This window comes from Callithrix jacchus, chromosome 5 (assembly GCF_049354715.1).
Source record: "Callithrix jacchus isolate 240 chromosome 5, calJac240_pri, whole genome shotgun sequence".
In the NCBI taxonomy this organism is placed as follows: domain Eukaryota; kingdom Metazoa; phylum Chordata; class Mammalia; order Primates; family Cebidae; genus Callithrix; species Callithrix jacchus.
The window spans coordinates 48,855,130-48,875,158 of NC_133506.1; the positions used below are offsets into that span (position 1 = coordinate 48,855,130).

General features: G+C 42.7%; 1 protein-coding gene across 2 annotated transcripts in view; it reads left to right on the plus strand.

Moving 5' to 3' along the window:
- TSHZ2 (teashirt zinc finger homeobox 2) overlaps positions 1-20,029 on the plus strand; it is a 512,491-nt gene that overhangs the window by 397,721 nt on the left and 94,741 nt on the right. The gene's annotated exons all lie outside the window — the stretch shown is intronic.

The following is a 20,029-nucleotide window of genomic DNA, read 5'->3' on the forward strand; positions in this document are numbered from 1 at the left end:
CTGCTGGAAATAAAGTTACAGAAGTTTCTCTTCTCCCATTCTTTTATCCTTTTTTTAAATAAGCTGGGAGCTAGAAATGAAAACCAAAGACAAATCTATTTATTTTTATTATTTCAGGAACTTTGGATATTAAAAAGCAATGAAACACTGATCCACTGAAGTGATTTCTGCACACTGGTTTATACGTGATGTAATGTCGATTTCACAATTTGGACTCTAAAGTTGTTTTCCTCCCCCGCCGGGACAGAGACTCATGACAGCAGCTCGTAGAAGCCCCCACAGAGACTGCCATCCAATGATTCGTTTGGTTCATGGTTTTGGGGGGGCTCATGTTTTTTCAGTTGGAGGTAGGGTTTCTTCTAGGGGAGGTTCAGTAACCAATGGCTATAAGATCTTTACACAGAATGATTACTGCTAAACCAAACCAAAATAGCAACAGCATTTTGAACTCAATGGTAATTTTTTTGTTTGATTGTTTTGTTTTGATAAAGAGTCTTGCTCTGTCTCCCAGGCTGGAATGCAATGGCATGACTTCGATCCATTGCAACCTCCGCCTCCTGAGGTCAAGTGATTCTCCTGTCAAAGCCTCTTGAATAGCTGGAATTACAGGTGCCTGCCACAACCCCCAGCTAATTTTTGTATTTTTTTTTTTTTTAGGAGAGTTGGGGTTTCAACATGTTGGCCAAACTGGTCTTGAACTCCTGACCTCAAGTGATCCACGCACCTCAGCCTCTCAAAGTGCTGGGATTACAGGTGTGAGCCATTGTACCAGGCCCCCATAGTAAATTTTATCACATGATATTATCCAAGGATGAAGCCACAAACTGATAACAATATAGGATAATATTTTTACCTTTTGTGAGCAAAATGAGGGGAAATAAAGATGGTGTGAGGGTTTTCAACAAGTGACATTTGCTCAATATAAAGTATTATACTTTATTTGATCCAGATCAATAAAGTTTATTAAGCATACTTTGTGTGCCAGGCACTCTTCTAGGCATTCATGAAAATGGAATCCTTGTTCTCACGGAGTTCTTATTATATTGGGGATAGACCGACAATAAACAAATAAATATGGACTGGGTAGATAGCAATAAGGGCTATAAGAAAAGCCTGCATGAGGGCATAGAGGATTCAGTAGAGGCCTGGCATGGTGGCTGATGCCTGTAATACCAGCACTTTGAGAGGGGTAGATCACTTGAGCTCAGGAGTTCGAGACCAGCCTGGGCAACATGGTGAAACCCCATCTCTACAAAATAAAATATAGCCAGACACAGTGGCTCACACCTGTAATCCCAGCATTTTGGGAGACCAAGGCAGGCGGATCACCTGAGGCCAGGAGTTCAAGACCAGCCTGGCCAACATGGTGAAATCCATCTCTACTAAAAACACAAAAAACAAAAATACCTGGGCATGGTGGTGCATGCCTGTAATCCCAGGTACTCGGGAGGCTGACGCAGAAGAATCACTTGAACCCAGGAGGCAGAGTTTGCAGTGAGCTGAGATGGCACCACTGCACTCCAGCCTGGTCAACAGAGCAAGACTCTATCTCAAAAAAGAAAAGCCCCTGAAGAAAGAACAGCTTCATGTGTTCAAATATGACAAGGAGGCCAGTGTGCAGAGGTGAGGGAGAGCAGAAGAGAGGCAGTGAGGTTTTTGAGGATCTCATGAAAAGCCTGTTAGGGTCAGCATAGTTTTTATTTCTACTCTGAGCTTGTGTGTTTTCTGCTATGTTGGTGATGGAAAACCCTTTCTTTAGTGCAAAGATAGTAAAGCAGTCTTCTTTTTTGTTGGAAAGTCATTATGTCAATTCCTTGAAATTTTTTTTAACCTGGTCTGTGAAATCCAGAAGTCTGGGAATGTCTGTGCCAGGAGACGTCTGGCGGCATTCTGTAGGTGGGAGTGTCACGGTGTCGTAGGAAGTTCAGGAATCTGAAGTCTGTGTCCCAGCCGTCCTCTGTTTCAGACACGCTGGGTGACATTAGGCAAGGAATTTCTATTCCTGGGTTTCACTTTTCTAGTCTCTAAAATGTGGAGAGCAGCTTTAAAGAATCCTGAGTCAATGAGGGCATGAAGGACAAAGAAAGCCTGAGAGGAAAAAAGGGGAAGAGTGAGGCAGATGGACTTCCCGGAGGAGGGGTCCTGGGGAGCTGTTCTGGGCAGGCTCTTTGTGAAAGGACAGCCCTACTCAGTCTCTATGTGGGAAGTCTCAGGGTTACCATGTCCTCCTCGAATTTTTCAAAAAGAAACAGAAATCATGGTTTTTATGTGCAGTCTCTCTGTTCATAAATATTAGCAACTGCTTCATTTAAAAACTAAACAAGGCCAGGTGTAGTGGCTCACACCTGTGATCCCAGCACTTTGGGAGGCCGAAGCAGACGGATCGCTTGAGCCCAAGAGTTTGAGACCAGCCTGGGCAACATACCAAGACCCTGTCTCTACAAAAAATAAAAAATTAGCCCAGGCATGGTGGCGTGCGCCTGTGGTCCCAGATAATCAGGGGGCCTAGGTGGGAGGATCAGTTGAGGCCAGGAGGTCAAGGCTGCAGTGAACCATGATGGTGGCACTGCCCTCCAGCCTGGGCGACAGAATAAGACCTTACTCAAAAAACAAAATGAAACAAAACCATGTAAGCCCATAAAACACATGTTTGGCTTGGGTTTGGCTGAGGGATGGCACATCCATTTCCTGGGGTTGCTACAACAAATTACTATGAACTCAGCTGCTTAAAAGAGCAGAAATTAATTCTCTTGCAGTTATGGAGGCTGGAGGTTGGAAATCAAGGAGAAGGCAGGGCCACACCCCCTCTAAAGATGCTAGAGATGAATCCATCCTGGCCTCTTCCAGCTTCCAGTATTCCTTGGGTTGCAACCCCATCACCCCAGTCTCTGCCTCCTTGTTCCCACGGCCTTCTCCCTGGGTGTCTGTCCTCTCTTCTTATAAGAATGCCAGTCATCAGTCTTCAGGCTTCCCTCATCTTAGCTTGAATACATCTGCAAAGACCCCATTTCTAAATAGGGTCGCATTCACAGGCATTGGAGATTAGAACTTGAGCATATCTTTTTGGGAGGACAGAATTCAAGCCACCATGATGGATATGGCCTCTATTATAAATTCTTCATTGTAGATACAATGAAATTCTTCATTGGCCTAGGAATCTGGGAACCACAGAATGATTAAAAGCTGCTCTGTAAAGTTTACAAAATCTGTCTCTCCAGGAAGTGAATGATGAATCTGAGAGAGTTCATACGGGTTTCTAAACAGGATTGTCCTGGCTGCGAGACCCAGGTCAAGTCAGACACACTCCACTCTTCAGAACAGTGTTAGGCAGCGTATTCGTTTCCTGTGACGGCTGTTTGAGGGACCACACACTGGGTGACATAGGGCAACAGAAATGTGTTCTCTCACAGCTCTGAAGGACAGAGTCTGCCATCAGCAGTCAGCAGGGGCTGGGCTTGGTGGCTCACACCTGTAATCCCAGCACTTTGGGAGGCCGAGGCAGGTGGATCACTTGAGACCAGGAGTTCAAGATCAGCCTGGCCAACATGATGAAACCCTGTCTCTACTAAAAAATACAAAACTTAGCCGGGCATGGTGGTGTATACCTGTAGTCCCAGATACTCTGGAGGCTGAGGCACAAGAATTGCTTGAACCCAGGAGGTGGAGGTTGCAGTGAGCCAAGATTGCACCACTGCACTCCAATCTGGGTTACAGAGTGAAACACTGTCACAAAAAAAAAAGTCAGCAGGACATGCTCCCTCAGAAGGTTCTAGAAAAAGACTCGTCCTGCCTCTAAATTTCCAGTGGCTCCCAACAATCCCTGGTGTCCCCCAGCTTGTGGCAGCGTCACTCAATGCCTGCCTCCTTCTTCTCCATGTTTCTGTCTCCTCTCCTTGTCTTACAAGGACACCAGTCATTGGATTAAGGCCCACCCTAATTGACTCTGACCTCATCTCAATTACAAATGGAGAGACCCTATTTCCAAATAAGATCACATTCTGAAGTTCCAAACGGCCATCAATTTTGAGGTGATTCTCTTCAGTTAGTACCCAGTTCAGGCTAGGTATGGTGGCTCATATTGTAATCCCAGAACTTTGGGAGGCCAAGGCAGGTGGATCAGTTGAAGTCAGAAGCTCAAGACCAGACTTCCCAACATGGTGAAACCCCGTCTACACACACACACACACACACACACACACACACACACACACACACAAAATTAGCCAGGCATGGTGGCATGAACTTGTAGTCCCAGCTACTTGGGATGCTGAGGTAGGAGAATCACTTGAACACAAGAGGCAGAGGTTGCAGTGAACCGAGACTGTGCCACTGCTCTCCAACCTGGATGACACAGCAAGACCTTGCCTCAGAAAAAAAGAAGAAAGAAAGGAAAGAAGGAAGGGAGGAGGGAAGGAAGGAAAGGAGGGAGGGAGGGAGGGAGGGCCTAGTTTATTCACCCAATACCAGTTCTATTGTCTCCAGGGTCTCCTCCATCTGCCTGACTGTGTGACTCTAACTTTTCTCTCTCCTTGAGAGCCTTTGCTGGCCTTTCCATTCAGCCAATTTCTTAAGGAACTTCCATCAACTTCCAAACGCCACCATCAATTTAAAGCTCAGCTTCAGCTGGAAGATGTCTTAGTGGTGAAATGGTTTAGGGAGAAACGAGGCTTTATTTCCTCCGATATTTTTAAACCCCATAGCTCCTCTTTCAGACTTTCAGCTGCAGTGAACCTCTCTGAAAATCCACCTCCTGGAATCATGGGATAGAGCCTTCAGGGGAGGAAAAGCAAACCACTTTCTCACTTTCTATGTCCCAGGGAATAATGGACTTCAAGAAAAGTGCTCCTTACCTTTCCAGCCACATTCCGCACTGGACTTTTCTAATCACAGCTCTTTATTAGTTTCCTTTCCATAATGTCTCCAATGAGTCTTTCTGTTGCTTTACATGACAAAATACAGCAAATCCTCAGCTTGTTCTTGTGAGAAAATGGAAAAGTTCACAAGGAAAGAAAATGACATAAGATGAGGGAGCCATGATATTCAAAAGTAAGGAGATTAGATAATGATGCAATTAGAGCCCATTTCTATGGTTTTCTATAACTCTGAACATTTGCTGACGACTGACTGGTTTGGTATTTATTCTTACATCATATCAATTTAAAATCACCCTCTATGCTACGTCCACAAGGAATGATAAATTGTGAAGAAAATATGTTCAGAAGAATTTTTTTAATGGGTTATCTGATGTTGACCTGCGATGTTACTATGAGGCCATCCAACCATTCTGGTCTTTTTTTTATTATATTATTTGTGTTCCAAGCATTCTAAATATTTAAGTGGCCTTTCTTCTTGTTCCTTAATGAGAGTTTTTTGCATCTGGCACATAATAACTGACTAGAAATGGCTTTCTCCTTCTTGTGTTCTCGATCCCGTGGAAATGGGGAAACCACTGAGAAAAGAAATGTTGTCAACCCAAAGAGAGACATTTCAAGTTAGTGGAAGTGATGAGAAATAGTGGCATTCGGGATGTATTTTCAAGTTCAAGCCAACAGGATTTTCTGGAGGCTTGGCTATGAAATCTTACAGAAAGCAATGAGCCAAACATGTCATTACAATTCTGAGTGAGGGTTTTATAAAGTCAGAGCTTTAGGTCAAAAGCACCAGCTTCCTAGAGTCAGGATGTGAGCGGGCTTCAGATGGGGCCTGCGTAGAATTCTTCCTAGACCAAAGGTTCCCATTACAGTGGCAACTCCAAGTTGGCTTCCGATTAAAAGGAGACCAGATCACCTCGGAGTATATGACTGCTTCCCAAAGTGTGATATATGTACTACATGTACTAACAGGAAGATTTTATGTTTTACAAAACCTATTTATTTTCAGCTTTATTTTAGATTCAGGGGTACATGTGCAAGTTTGTTGGTTTGTTATATAGGTAAATTGTGGGTCACCGGTATCTGATTATTTTGCCACCCAGGTAATAAGCATGGTATCCAATAGGCAGTTTTTCCATCCTCACCCTCCTCCCTTCACCCTCCAGTAGGCCCTGGTATCTGTTGTTTTCTTCTTGGTGTCCATAGGTACTCAATGTTTAGCTCCCACTTATATATGAGAATACACGATATTTGTTTTTCTGTTCCTGTGTTAATTCACTTAAGATAATGGCCTCTAACTCCATCCATGTTGCTGCAAAAGACATGATCTCATTCTTTTGTATGGCTGTGTAGTATTTTGTGGTATCTATATGCCACATTTTTTTCATCCAATCTACCACTGATGGGCATTTAGGTTGATCCCGTGTCTTTGCCATTGTTAATAGTGCTGTGATGAGCATATATGTGTATGTGTCTTTATGGTAGAATAATTTCTATTCCTTTGGATGTATGCCCAATAATGGGATTGCTGGGTTGAATGGTAATTCCATTATGAGCACCTTGAGAAATCTTAAACTGCTTTCCACAGTGGCTAAACTAATTTACATTCCCACCAGCAGCATATAAGCATTCTTTTTTCTCAGCAACCTCACCAGAATCTGTTATTTTTTTGCTTCTTAATAATAGCCATTGGCACTGGTGTGAGATGGTATCTCATTGTGGCTTTGATTTGCATTTCTCCAATGGTGAGTGATACTGTACATTTTCTCATGTTCTTGGCCACATGTATGTCTTCTTTTGAAAAGTGTCTGTTCATCTCCCTTGCCCACTTTTTAATGGGATTGTTTCTTCACGCACCCTTGTCAGATGCATAGTTTGCAAGTTTATTCACCTTTTCTGTAGGTTGTCTGTACACTCTGCTGAAAAGAAAAAAACACTTTTAAATTTTTAAATAGTCTTATCCCAAGTCATAATCCATGAGACTATGGTTTTGATGGGTGTATTTTTTAAATGTATTTTGGGGTATTTATTTCATTGAGAATTACATGACATATACACAGGTGTACACACACACGTGCACAGAAACACACGCCAGCCCATCAAACCCAGGAGTGCATAGATTATAGCCTAAGGGTAAGACTAAATTAAAAAAAAAAACTGGTCAATTTTTTAAACCATTAGGAGACTAATAATAAAATTGATTCTAGAATACAGCAAAAATTGTGAAGGTGGCCTGAAAATGATTGCAAGTTGAAGAACACAGAATTATATCAAGTCTTCTCTGCATGCATATGAAAATGACAGAATAAAATTCAAATTCGGTTAGTGAAAAATCCTTCTTATACACAGTCTATGTACTTCTACAAATCAAGGCGACAAACTAGCATAAATGCAGAGATGAAATGACAGGATGTGAGGGGCGATATGAGTGGTACTTATTCCCCAAATGAAATAATGACTTACTAAAGGAAAGTTGAGTGAGGAAAAACATTGATAATTGTCCAATAAATCTTTCCATAACCTCCCATTAGTCATCACAGCATTTCAGCCTCTTTTTTACCTAGGAAGGGAAGTCACATGCAACACGCAGGCGAGCCGTTGCTAAAGCCGTGCCGGGGGCCACAGCGCTGCTGGCTTTGTCACCTCAGGGTGCCTGTGAGTTTTCTCCTTTCCTGTAGCATCAAGACCATCAGATGGCGTAGAAGCCCATTTTAAATTGCCATTTGCCCTTCTTAGAACTACTGGGAAACATTCTTGTATGCACCAAAGTTACATTTTCTGCTCTGGCTTTGGGACCTGGGTCAACTTAAGTTACCTTCTCATTACCAAAGGGATTTGAAAACAGTCGTTCCGAGTACTCACTCGTTTGACAGTTTGCCTTCATTTCTGTTTTTACTATTTCAGCACAGAACTGCGAATCTCATACTCTAACAGAGGAGAAGATACTTATCAGATAAATACGTAAACATCTGGCAATTCAGTTTGGTGTTACCAAGAAGTACAAAACGTTGTTAAGGTCTATATTAATGAGGAGGCCTTGCCTTAGAAGTCCTGGGAGTCAGAGAAAACCACTCCAAGAACTTGAAGTGAGAGGCCAGGCATGGTGGCTCACGAATGTAATGCCAGCACTTTGGGAGGCCAAGGTGGGCAGACCACCTGAGTTCATGATTTCTAGACCAGCCTGACTAACATGGAGGAACCCCTGTCTCTACTAAAAATACAAAATTAGCCAGGCATGGTGACTGAGGTAGGAGAATTGCTTGAACCCAGGAGGCAGAGGTTAGGGTGAGCAGAGATTGTGCCATTGCACTCTAACCTGTTCAACAAGGGCAAACCTCTGTCTCCAAAAAAAAAAAAAAAAAAAGGAGAAAAAGAAAAGAAATAGAAGTTTGGGGAGAAGATAGCCAAGTGAGAAGATGGGAAATGAACATTCCAGGCAAGGATACCAGTTTGAACTAAATCTCTAAAGCACAAAGGACTTCGTGTGTTTGAAGAACAGAAACAAATTTGTCATGTCATGCTTAGGGTGGCCAACTGTCCTGGTTTGCTCTGGACTGAGGAGTTTCCCAGAACGTGGGGTTTTCTGTGCTAAAATCGGGAAAGTGTTGGCAAACCAGAACAATTGGACCATCCTTGTAATAAGCAATAGGAATAGTGATGTTAGACCAGGCTGGAGAGCTGAGCAGGGGCCATGCATCTGAATCACCACTGGTCACTGCTAGGATTCCACCATCCTGTCTGACTCCTTGGGACCTCAAGAAAACAAGGATATTCTCTTCTGCATATCTTCCCAAAATTTAGAGGCTTAAAAAAAATTAAGTATTATGATCTCTCACAGCCTAGGAATTGACCTGACTCAGCTAGGACGTCTCATTTAGGGTCTCTCATGCAGTTGCTAGGGCCGGAATCACTTGAAGCCTTTACTTCCAGTTGGATTTCTCCACTCATATCTGGTATCTCAGCTAGAACAGCTTGGCTCTTCCTAGAACAGCTGAAACAATTGAGAGCTAGCTAAGCATCTCCCCTTCACCTCTCTTTTGCTTGTACGTGCATGTGTGTACACACTCATGTGCATAGCCACCCCATACAACTAATCTGGCTTCTTCACAACATGGCGGTCTCATCATAGTCAGCCTTCTTACATGGTGCCAACTTTCCCTAGAGCAAGCACTCTCAGAGGCCCAGAGAAGTTACAAAGTCTCTTATGACCTAACTTTAGAAGTTACCTCTTTTGCATTCTATGGGTCAAAGTGAATCACAGGCCTAGGCCAGATTCAAAAAGACTGGAAATAGGCTCTTCTCCATGGGAAGAACAGCAAAAATCTGTGGCCATCTCTCTTCTATAGATGCTTTGGGTCAGTGTGCCTCACAGAATCATGGTATACTTTACTGACAACAAGATATGCTTGTCCTCATGAAAAGAAGCAAGGAGTCATTGCAAGTCTAATTCAGACATGTATATTTTGCACGAGACGTGTGTAAGTCAAGGGCTCATTCTAATACTGCATCATTTTATAGTCCCTTTCAAGAACCTCACACTTGCTCTCTACACTGCATCAAGGAATCCAGCATGATGGGCTAGAGAAGGAGCAAGCCTACCAATGAGATCTTCAACCTCAGTTCAAAAATGTCTTCCTTAGGTACTTTCTTCTTGTGACATGTTGGGGAGTTCTACGTCCCCTTGTGACTTTCTTACAGTTCCCAAGCAAATCAGAGCTCTCTCACTCCATAGCTTGGAAGCAAGACTACTCCTTGGCTCTTCCTTGTTTATACAGAATCTATTGACTATCCGATATCAGCAAACTTACTCTTTAAAGGGTGTGATGGTAAATATCTTAGGCTTTCAGGGTTTTGCCTTCTCTGTTGCAAGTACACAACCTGAGGGTTATAAACTTGATTTCAAAAACAGGTTGCTGGGCTGGGTGTGGCAGCTCACATCTGTAATCCCAGTGGAGCCCAGCCAACATGGTGAAACCTCATCTCTAATAAAAATACAAAAAAAAGCCAGGCATAGTGGTGCACTCCTGTAATCCCAGCAACTCAGGAAGTTGAGGCAGGAGAATCACTTGAACCCAGGAGGCGGAAGCTGCAGTGAGCAGAGATTGTGCCACTACACTCCAACCTGGGAGACAGAGCAAATCTCTGCCTCAAAATAATAATAACAACAATAGAACTTAATACAGAGCACAAGCTAAAGGATTAGCAGAGGAAAATGTCATTCAAATTCTCCCTCACCTTAAACTTGAAGCCAGAAAAAAGAAAAAAAAAACACTCTTCAAATTTGTACTGAATTTGTACTTTTAAGCCCCAACAGGTTTTCTCCCTGTTTCAGTGTGTCTCTGAATATTCATAACAAATTTAAAACCCTATGTAGTGTTTTTCACATGACAGGAGTTCGATGACTTCATTTGAAAATTAAATCAGTGTTTGCCAAAATGTGAAACACACACCTCTGGTAATAAATGAAATTTGAGGTAAGATAGCTAATGAATACTCTTTGTTTGAATTGTCTATTTATTGATCACAAAACTTATTTTAATATGTCTTTAAAAATATATAACTGTCTCATGGAACCTATTACCTTACAGATGTTGCTTAGGACAAGCAAAAGAAGATATTTACACTTTTAAAAAGTCTGTTGAGGTAAATAGCACAGTGCTTGCTACATAAAAGGTCCACAATAAGCCAGGCATGGTGGCACACATCTGTCATTCTGGCACTTTGAGAGGCCGAGGTGGCTGGATGGCTTGAGTCCAAGAGTTCGAGACCAGCATGAGCAACAGGGCAAAAACTTATCTTTACAAAAAATGCAAAAATTAGCCAGCCGTATTGTCAGGTGCCTGCAGGCTGAGGTGGGAGGATCAACTGAGCCCAGGAGGTGAAAGCTGAAATGAGCCGTGATTGTGCCACTGCATTCCGGCATGCGTGACAGAGTGAGACCCTATCTCAAAAAAAAAAGTAAACAAATAAAGGCCCACAATAAATATAGAATGAGTGGATAAATTAAGTTGTCACTCAGATTATTAGGTTAATTTGAGTCATGGAAAATAATCTCACACTAACTCAAGGATCTAGTATTTCAGATGTTCTTAAGAACAGTCTGAAGTTTGCAGAATGGAAGAGATGAGCTTGTTTAAAGTCGGTCAGTTAGAAGTGGACAGTCTCTTGGGATGTCTTTGCCAAGAGAAGCCCAATGGTGCCATAAATCAGGATGCCTAATTGAAGCTATGCTTTAGGAACTAAACAGCAACTAAATTAAATGGGAAAGTTTCTAAGGGACACCTTTGATATCATGGGGGGAAAAGTCAAAACAACCCCAAGGGTCTATGGGAAAAAAATAGCTTTCTTCCAAAAGGCTTGCTGGTTAATAATTATCAAACACATCTGTGATTCAAACCCTCTTTCTTCCAAAGGCTTTATGATCTTACCATAGACTTCCCTCCTTGAACATCATGAGCCAAAGCAGAAAGATCACTGAGGTATCACAAATGCAGGAAACCATGGAAAAAAGACTTGGAAAGGAAATGTGTAGCAAAAACTTTCATCCTGCCGAAAACTAGTTTTATGAAACTGATTCTCAGAATAGATGGCATAACGAGTATCTGTTTACCCAGTGAAAGTAATTTAAAGCATTTCAGCATCAATGTCCCCAACTTCAAGAGAAGCCTAACTTGAACTTGGAGATTGATGGTGGAAGAGTTGTATGTGTGTGAGAGTGTGCGTGCATGCACACGTGCACGTGTATATAAAAGGTTTATTTAAAACTATGGTAAATTCTTTCATAACAGTGTTTCCAAAAACATAGAACTCCTACCTTCAATAGAGGTGATTTTAGGTAAAATGTGAACAAAAAAACAAAGCCTTTCTTATTTTAGCAGTTACGTAGTTTTTTGTTTGTTTTTTATTGCATTTTATGTTTTTGGGGTACATGTGCAGAACATGCAAGATAGCTGCATAGGTACACACGTGGCAGTGTGATTTGCTGCCTTCCTCCCCTTCACCCACATCTGTCATTTCTCCCCATGCTATCCCACCCCAGCTCCCCCTCCCCACTGTCCCTCCCTTATTCCCCCCAATAGACCCCAGTGTGTAGTGCTCCCCTCCCTGTGTCCATGTGTTCTCATTGTTCATCACCCACCTATGAGTGAGAACATGCGGTACTTTATTTTCTGTTCTTGTGTCAGAATGATGTTCTCCAGATTCATCCATGTCCCTACAAAGGACATGAACTCATCTTTTTTGATTGCTACATATTATTCCATGGTGTATATGTGCCACATTTTCCCAGTCCAGTCTATCATTGCTGGGCATTTGGGTTGGTTCCAGGTCTTTACTATTGCAAACAGTGCTGCAATGAATGTTCGTGTGCATGTGTCCTTATAGTAGAACGATTTATAGTCCTTTGGATATATACCCAGTAATGGGATTGCTGGGTCAAATGGAATTTCTATTTCTAGGTCCTTGAGGAATCTCCACACTGTCTTCCACAATAGTTGAACTAATTTATACTCCCACCAGCAGTATAAAAGTGTTCCTATTTCCCCACATCCTCTCCAGCATCTGTTGTCTCCAGATTTTTTAATGATCGCCATTCTAACTGGCGTGAGATGGTGTCTCAATGTAGTTTTGATTTGCATTTCTCTAATGACGAGTGATGATGACCATTTTTTCATATGTTTGTTAGCCATGAGTATGTCTTCTTTTGTAAAGTGTCTGTTCATATCCTTTGCCCATTTTTGAATGGGCTTGTTTGTTTTTTTCCTGTAAATCTGTTTTAGTTCTTTGTAAATTCTGGATATCAGCCCTTTGTCAGTTGGGTAGACTGCAAAAATTTTTTCCCATTCTGTTGGTTGCCGATTCACTCTAGTGACTGTTTCTTTTGCTGTGAAGAAGCTGTGGAGTTTGATTAGGTCCCATTTGTCTGTTTTAGCTTTTGTTGCCAATGCTTTTGGTGTTTTGGTCATGAAGTCCTTGCCTACTCCTATGTCCTGAATGGTTTTGCCTAGATTTTCTTCTAGGGTTTTTATGGTGCCGGGTCTTATGTTTAAGTCTTTAATCCATCTGGAGTTAATTTTAGTGTAAGGTGTCAAGAAGGGGTCCAGTTTCTGCTTTCTGCACATGGCTAGCCAGTTTTCCCAACACCATTTATTAAACACGGAATCCTTTCCCCATTGCTTGTTTTTGTCAGGTTTATCAAAGATTGTATGGTTGTAGATATGTTGTGTTGCCTCTGATGCCTCTGTTCTGTTCCATTGGTCTATATCTCTGTTTTGGTACCAGTACCATGCTGTTTTGATTACTGTAGCCTTGTAGTATAGTTTGAAGTCCAGACTCAATGCTATCCCCATCAAGCTACCAATGACCTTCTTCACAGAACTGGAAAAAACTACCTTAAACTTCATATGGAACCAAAAGAGAGCCCGCATAGCCAAGTCAATTCTAAGCAAAAAGAACACAGCAGAAGTTACATAGTTTTATATAAAGCAAAATAAAAATATACTTAATACATCCATGATGGTATGAATTACTGCTTAGAATGAGGCAAAGTTTTTTTAAAGTACGTTAATTTCCCTAAAAAGAATATTAAGAAAATAACTGAACATAGGGGTCACTCTCAAACATGGCAAAATTTATAAAAATTGCTTCCCAAATGGCTGAGGATTGTGAAACACTGTTCTATAGCACAGTTCGGACTCTTTCTAACATACAATGCAAAAAAAGGGAGTTTGCATCCTTTGTTTAATAAAATCCAACAAAAACTGCAAAAAGAATACTGGGGCAGAAGGTAGGGATGCAGAATTCACTTTTCAAGTTCAGATTATCCCAGCTGATTATCGAAGTCATCACTTTGATGATGAGATTCTGGAAAAATGAATCTTCATTGCCCACATTTCACCTTACAAGCAGGTAACCACTTTTCTGCATATTTATGAAAGATTTATTCTGTGATGGTTCAAGAGGATGACAGTTGTGCACATCTCACTTTAAAAATAACTATCATTATTATATTATCACTATCATTAGTTTCATTAGGAAATCCTCTCTATCCCAACAAACTAGAAACCACTTACAAGAAAATAGATACTATAGTAATGACTATGCTGGTCTCGTCAATTCAGACAGTATTTTGAGTCTGTCCTATGCAGAATCCTGTGTTAGTGATTCTAATTCAGGATCTAGCATTTTGTAGCTCAGTGATTTTGTGAGACTCGTTCATCCACGAAATCTTGGTTGTAACATCTGTAAAATAGAGATAATGATTCCCACTTCAGGTTGATAATTAAATAAGAGACTGTATAAAATACCTACAAAATACCAATCATGAAGTAGGTCCTCAGCACGCGTTAATTGGTCCCAGTTTTCTAGCCCTCTCCACTTTCTCTTCACCCCGTCACTCACTTTAGCAGTTCACCTGTACGTCAGGTCTCCCATACATCATCCACAAAGCCCTCCCATGCGAAAGGTAGAATATGAACCCATTTGCTTACCAGTAAATGTCTACCACTGCCTCTAATATCATTTTCTGGAATCCAGCTTGTATTAGCATTCTGAATCATTCATGCCTTCATTCAACAAAAATAAATGGACTGCCTCCTAATGTCCTGCACCACGCTTGCTTCATGGAAAAGAAACAAGCAAGTAAATGCATATGTCAGGTACAATTTTCACAAAGCACCAGCCCCAGCATGTGAAAAATATAACTTGCTTCATTTTTATTTTATAAATTAATTTAATTTTTCTTGAAGCCCTCATTATATCTAGAGGGAAAAAAATGCCTCCGTTAACGAAGGGTCTTCTTGGCTAATTCAGGGATTTCCTACTTGCCTTTGCTTGCGTTGCTTCTATGACTTAGGCAGAGGAAGTCAAGGGAGAAATTGGGGATTTGTCTGCTTCTCAGTGTTCATTTCCTCCCCATGACCTTTGGTGTCTGTGTATGGTCCCTACTGGCAGGTAGTAGGGACTGCGCTTCCCACACTGCATCCACAGAGATATCCCCATTCCCAAATACACAGGGTTACCCTCTGTCCCTTGTCCCTGTCCCGTTGTGGGCATTTGCTTTATCTGCCAGTTCTTTCTTCTCAGTTGAATTCTGTACCTTTTTGGGGGACAAGGAAAATGTTGGCTCTTGCAAAAAGCTATTCTAAGGCTACAAAAATCGAGATAGGCTGACTCAAACCCTTCTTGCAGATAGAGCTCTGGTGCTTCCCAGGGCTGCAAACTTACCTGGGGAATATTTCCATGCCCTCCCTCAGTCTAACCCAACCTGGGGGTAGGCAGTCAAACTTCGGAGTTCTTTTCAGAGACCTATCCCAGTGCTTTACTCTCTTGTGTTCCTGAAAGGCTCTTTTTCCTCCCCAAATCCTGACATTCCTTCCCCGCTGGTGCTGGTGTCGGGGCTAAGTAAGGATATAGGCTGGCTCAGGAAATGTTCCCCCAAATCTGTAGTGATTTGGCCATGCCCTTGGCCTTTGACTCTCTAAAACCCAAAGTTCTGTTCCTTTGCCCTCAGGCTCAGGTTCCTCCATGACTATCTCCCATCCAAATGCAGAACAGTCCCAGTGGTTAAAAGAACTGGAAAAGGGGGAAGAAATCAATGAACCTGTCCCAAGATTATCCCACCATATGAGCCAACACAACACAGAGTGAGAACAGGGGCCCAGAGGGAGCACAGAGCAGCTGCAAGGGGACGTCAGACAAGACAAGAAATAGAAGCTTCGAGGTAATGACATTCAAATTGCTCTTCACGAGCCCTGGTGGCCTTTCCCAGGCACTCCATGGCTCCCTCTGGGCCACAGCTTCCTGTCTGGATTATATCACTCAGCACTGCAGGAGATGGGGATCATATAGTTCTGAAGATTAATTAATAGTAACCACTGCACATGTGACTGCAAAACCCCAGACTCTCATGACCAAAGAGACAACCTGGTGTGTGGGGAAAGACGGAGTCCTGTGGCTTGGGTTTGAGACAGGACTTCTCTAGCTCCCTCAGTTATATAACTTGTCCACATCACTGCTCCTCTCAGCCTCAGTTTCCCTATCTGCAAAATGGGATACCACTTCTGCTTTTACAGAAAACGGAGACTTTCTGAGACTGTCTTTAAAAATGCTTTATTGGCCGGGTGCAGTGGCTCAGGCCTATAATTCTAACACTTTGGGAGGCCAGGGCAGATGGATTGCCTGAGCTGAGGAATTTGAGGCCAGCCTGGGCTACATAGTGAAACCCCAACTCTACTGAAATACAAAAAATCAGCTTGGTGTGGTGGCGGTCGCCTGTAATCCCAGCTACTCAGGAGGCTGAGGCATGAGAATTGCTTGAACCTGGGAAGCAGAGGTTGCAGTGAGCCAAGATTGTGCCACTGCACTCAAGCCTGGGCAACAAAGTGAAACTCTGTCTCAAAAAAAATAAAAAGAAAAAGAAGAAGAAAGAAAATGCTTTATGTACCAGAAAAACTACACAAATATTAGGCATCATTTTTAGTGGTAGTCTGTCATCAGCCTGAATATAGACCTAATCTTGGGATGTATCTTAGAAGTTCTATAGGGGTGAATAAATCCCTGATTTTTATTTTGTAACTACTTAATTGCTATTACAGGCATGAGCCACCATGCCTGTAATCCCAGTACTTTGGGAGGCCAAGGTTTGTGGATCATTTAAGGCCATGAGATCAAGACCAGCCCACCTATTTGGCGAAATCCCATCTCTACTAAAAATACAAAAATTAGCTGAGCATGGTGGCTCACACCTGTAATCCCGGCTACTCGGGAGGCTGAGGTAGGAGAATCTCTTGAACCCTGGAGGTGGAAGTTGTAGTGAGGCAAGATTGTGCCTTTGCACTCCAGCCTGGGCGACGGAGTGAGACTCTGTCTCTGAAAAATAGTAACAATAAAAATAATTAATACAAAAAAAAGCCCTGTTTCCATTTCCTCGTAAACACTCCATTTATTTAAGATTGCTAATTATTTCAATCCTGGAAATTTATCAGGATAAATGATTAACTGTTCCTTTAATATAATTTTAGGAGGTAACTAAAAAGCTAGGCTTCCCAAAGTCAGCCAGATCCTACTTTGGCAGTTTGACATGTTCCGGAACACTCCTCTGGTGACATGTGAGTTCCACCTGGGGCTCTGCATTTCACCCTTTTGCTATTTTGGAAACCTGAAGACATCGGAATGGTGCCCAGGGCAGGCCCCCAGAGACAAAAATGCAAGACCTTGGCCAAGGGGAGGTGTGAGAGCTGACCAGATTTCCCAGGAGCTGGGAGAGGCAGAGATTTCTTCCAGAAACAAGGAAATTTATGTGGGGAGCACACAGTTGGGAGCCGTGAGCCAGTTCTTGCTTACAAATAGCAGGAAAGGACGAGACGGGGAAGAAAGGAAGACATTCATTACTGAAGGCGAGGGATTTGACTGGCCCTGGAAACTCCAAAACTGCAGTCCCAAATTGCTTCATGAACGAAGCCATTCACTATTAGCCGCATGCAGACCATTTATTTAAATCAAATTAAGATCTGAATACAGCAATTTTAATCATTTAATTTTTTGGTGGGGAGAGCATCATACAGTCTGTATCTTCTTTCTGGATAGCTTCGCTTTGGCGAGCAGTGTCTGTGAATCACGCATTGGGTTTGCCATCTATCGTCATGACATCTAATCCCTCCCTGACCACTTCCTAGCTGTGTGACTTCAGCAAGGGGCTTGACCTCTCTGGGCCTGTGTTCAATTTTATAAAATGACTGTGATGCCTGCTTTACCCTTGAAGTTGTAAGTAAAAATGCTCCCTGATCAAAAATGAGATACAGTAATAAGGATCCAGGTGGTACCAGCGTTACTTAGCATCCTCAGTGCTTTTTTCAGACATAAACAGAGGATATGTCTAAGTCTACAATTAAATGACACTGTACTTTCTCGTTTTAAAGAATAAAGGAGTCAACTCAGAACCAGATACATGGAGAAAGCATGCCACATATAATAGGAATAATATAAAAAAACAGGAGGTGGAAAGAAGCTAAGCCTTTCTTACAAGGGATTTTTTTCTTCACTTTGGAATGTCATATTATTGACCCGATATTTCAGCTTCTCAGAATTGGAAAATAAAGGAAAACTGAGAAATGAGTACTGCAAAGACACTGGCTAAGTATCTGTTTTCACCCCCACAGAAAGAAAAAGGCTAATGGAGATACTGGTGCGCCCCAAAGGAGCACTCACGCCTCCCTCGGTGTAGAAAAGGCAGATCACAGCTGTCAAGCGGTGAAGGGACAACGCTCCATACTTAGCAGTCATGGGAAGAATGGGTATACCGTTCTCAGTCATGGGGCACGACAGCCATCCTCACAATTCTTCCTTAATAATTCTCTTATCTGCTGTCACCCCAGAGATGTTCTTAAGGACGCTGTTAGAGCTCCAGTTTTAACCCAGGGTTCCCAAGCCAAGCTCTACCTGGTCAAGCAGCACTTGGTCCACGGGGAGCATCACTCATTCATTCCATCAATTTGATTTAACTCCTTCTGAGCCACGGACCAGGGATAACCAGGAGGAACAAAGCCCAGGCCCTGCCTAAGGAGCCTGGAACTTTCCCTTTCTTTCTTTTTTTTTTTTTTTTTTAAGACAAAGTCTCATTCTGTCGCCAGGCTGGAGTGTGCAATGGCACCAACTCGGCTCACTGCAACCTCTGACTCCCAAGTTCAAGCGATTCTCATGCCTCAGCCTTCTGAGTAGCTGGGACTACAGGCACGCTCCACCATGCACAGCTAGTTTTTGTGTTTTTAGTAGAGACGGGGTTTCACCATGTTGGCCAGGATGGTCTTGATCTCCTGACCTCATGATTCACCTGCCTCAGGCGGGCGGATCACAAAGGTGTAATCCCAAAGGTGCTGGGATTACAGGCATGAGCCACTGCGCCCAGTCAGAACTTTCAAGAATCTGAAAAAAAAGCTGGAGAGGCTGGAATCTAGTGAGGAAAGCAAGGAGAATGACCTAGACAAGCCCGGAGAGAAAAGGAAAGACAAGATCACTCCAGACACCAAGGTGATGTCCCACCTCTCACCCCGAACGAGGACGTTAGACCCATGGTCTCAGGCCCACCTTCCTCTTTAAACCAGTGTTCCAATTGCCTGTGCCCCCAGCCTCCGGATGAGCCTGGCTTCCCCACTGGAGAAGGCTGGGCCCTGAGTCTCACACAGTATTTCCGCAGAACCCACCCCTCACCTCTTAGCGTGGCTTGAGTACCTCAACTGCCTCGGCAAGGCTCTGCATTTATGTAACAAGCCCTGCTCAAGCATTTGTAGGCCTCCTGTTTAGAAACACACAGCAGGGGCAAGAAAGAATAAATATGGAAATCAAATGTAGAAACTTCTGGCTCCTGCAACCGGCTTCCTGGGGGAATTTTCCTCTGTGTTCTTTCCACTTCTTCTACTCAGCGGAATGACTGCTAGTCATTAAGGAAATCTGTGAGGAGCTCACGGTACAGGAATTGTACACCAGTGCTCCCATCCTCATTTGCATATCCCATTTTTTGATTGGCAGCTGTACATGAAATGCCATATCAGTTGAAAGTATGTTGTGAGCTGGCACTAATGATCCTTTGGCTCCAGGGAAACCTGCCATATTGTAATTTGGCTATCAGGCATGAAAGAAATAATTCTAAGTGCCAGGAATGCAAGACTGAATAAATGTTTCACTGCTGCAGGTTGTCAAGGGCGACACTTCTGATTTAGTATAAACGAATGCCCCGTTGCCTTTGGGGTACCGGGAGTTTGCATTGTATCTGAGCTGTGTGTATAAAACATTAGTCTAAGAAAATGGCTTCGGTGTAAGACGGGAAACAGAGGCCTGCTCCCAGAAGGCGGCGGAATGTTTACAACTAATCACTGGATGAAAGGATTTTGCTACCTTCAATAATGACAGGCAAACAGGATTTGCCTTTCCTGAGATGGAGAATAATGGTTATGTTAACTCTGCCTCGCCTAGCCTTTTTTTTTTTTTTTTTAATGAAATGCTCTTTTGTAAAGAAAATCACATCTGTTTCCTTTTATGTATGAAAGGGATATAAATTCTTTTTCTTTCCCGCCCCCTGTGTGAATAGCCCATGGTGTACCTTGGGATTAAATAACCCTTTCTGATGTCATTGGGTTTCAGAGGTCTGGAAACATGGCCACCAC